Genomic DNA, 2,620 nt, shown 5'->3' with positions numbered 1-2,620 from the left:
TGAAGCACTTAATAATCATAATCTTGTACATGAATAGGAATGCATTCTAATATATCACAATTTCATAATTCTAATCTCATGAGCATTCCATCAAACAACTACAAGGCATAGCTTTAGCAAAGGAGTCGATCTAAACATAAGAGTATAGCATGGATTCACTATTTAGGTCACAATGGAGTCATAATGCAAAATTTTGCTCATTTAGGCACTTTGACAAACACATAGAATGTATAACTTTAGGCTTAGGAATGAACATTAAACCAATACATCATGATTAGATTAATCAACTAAAATTATAGATTTCAACCCACACGCTAACATAATTTCATAAAACACATTAAAGATTCCAACTTGGAAATCATACAACCCTTCAACAAGGATTTAATTCACCCTACTACATGGAAATCATAATTCAACTTTTTGAAAGAAAATTCTTGAACTACAAGGGTGGAAAGGACCCTTGGATGAACACTTTACATACCTTGGTTGATAATTTTTTGAAGATTAATGGAGGAAATCTTGAGTTCTTGATTTGAAATTAATCACCTAGGGTTTTCTTGTTCTTGAGCAATTGTGAAATAATGAATATACTTAGCCAAAAGAGGGCTAAATTTTGTGTTATGAGGGCTGAAGGTAGGGGAAAAAATACCTAATTAACCTTAAAGACGCATCTTTAAAAGATAGAAAAACATACCTAGCGACGCTACAAACGATGCAGCACGTCGAGAGTAGCAATGCAATAACCGATGTGACACGCTGACATCGCATTGGTTTATTAGAAATTTCCTTGAGCTGAGGAAAATTTCATCTATCAATGCGATGGATGATGTGACATGCCAACATCGCATCAACTCACTATTTTAGTCGATTGAAAATGGTCTAAACGAGGTCTAAAAAATCCAAAACTTGTCCGAAAATATCTATTGACCTTCTTGATCATGAATTAATTAAGATATAGGCATTTATAGGACTTTAAGGTCACAAAATGAGATCGCTAACTTTCAAAGGCTAAAATAGACTAAGTCTGGAAACTTAGCTAGGATTTTCTAAGTCTTGGACCCCTTAACAATCTTAAAGGACTGAAATAAGCTAGAAATTTTGCGGGGTCTTACTTAATCTCTAAGATTTTTCTTTATCACTTGGTTTAGGTTAAAGATTCTAACTCAAAAGGTCCTTCTTTGTCTTTGGTCCCTATGGTTAATAAGTTTCTAGAGGTCTATTTGGATTATCTTCCCGGTGGTTCTCCGAATAGGGAAATAGAGTTTGGTATTAATTTGCTTATGGACGCTCATCTAATATCTATTTTTCCATATAGAATGGCTTCAGCTGAGTTGAGGGAACTCAAGGAGAAACTTAGGAATCTTCTAGATAAGGGTTTTATTCATCCTAGTGTTTGCACCAGTGTTGTTTGTGCGCAAGAAGGATGGTTTCCTACGAATTTGCATTGACTATAGGCAGTTAAACAAGGTGACAGTCACGAACAAGTATCCTCCCCCAAGGATAGATGATTTTTTTTGACCAGTTGCAAAGTGCCAAGTTCTTTTTTAAGGTAGATCTGTGGTCTGGGTACCATCATCTTAAGATTAGGGAGGTGGATATCCCTAATATGGCTTTTCGTACTCGATATGGGAATTTTAAGTTCTTGGTTATGGCATTTGGATTGACTAACGCTCCGGCAGCATTCATAGACTTGGCATTAATAGAACTCTTGCATGTTTTAAAATTGATAAAGGATATATACATATGTTAAATGGTTTAAAAGCCTAAAGAATAAATGGTTTCTCTTTCAGGGAACATAGAAGTCTCCCAAGTGGTTTAATATAGTATATGGAAGGGCACTTGAAAGTCCCCTTAACCTTAATGGTTTGGCTATGGATATTACTTACAAGTAAGGGGTGGTATGATGATACCACTAATATTGTACTTTATTAATAAATAGATAATAGTTTGGTTATTTGGAAATTGGTTTTAATTGGACATTAATGGCAGGGTGTGTAGCAAAGTCGTGGAATATGGTGGTCTCAGAGGGACAAAAATTTAAATCTCATATTTGGAAAAATAAGGGGTCTTGATTACCATGTGAGTGTGTCATATTTTATATTGGGGGATTTAATATTCATCCCATGGGATATTTCCTAGTCGTGCGGCTACATGCACTGGGACCCTTTCAGCAGAGGAAGCAGAACCTATATAGCCCTTGGGTGGTTTAAGATGGCCAAGCTACCCAGGTAAAAGTTTTTTAAGGCATGCTAAACATTTTTCCCTTTCTCGACACTTATATATGTATCATTGTATGCATTATGGATGGTTTTACTTGATTTTATAACTGGCATTATTTTATCCTTATCCTGAGATTTATGCTAGCGGTCATTCGCTAACCCCCTATACTAGTGGTTGTATACCTATGCTATGCAAGAGCCGGCTATTCTACTCCTTCTATTTAGCACGTGGATTTGGTATCAGTATTTGGACTGAAGTGGTGAGATTTCATCCTTTTGGTAGGCATTATTTCATGTTATAGATTTTTTTAGATACTTTTCTTTTACTTTGGATATTGGTTTTGGCCATGGTTGGGGGCATGTCCCAACTAGATTTATTTACTCTTTTAGATAGAGGCTTT

The sequence above is a fragment of the Capsicum annuum genome, chromosome 4 (genome assembly GCF_002878395.1).
Source record: "Capsicum annuum cultivar UCD-10X-F1 chromosome 4, UCD10Xv1.1, whole genome shotgun sequence".
In the NCBI taxonomy this organism is placed as follows: Eukaryota; Viridiplantae; Streptophyta; class Magnoliopsida; order Solanales; family Solanaceae; genus Capsicum; species Capsicum annuum.
This window is presented reverse-complemented; position numbering follows the sequence as displayed.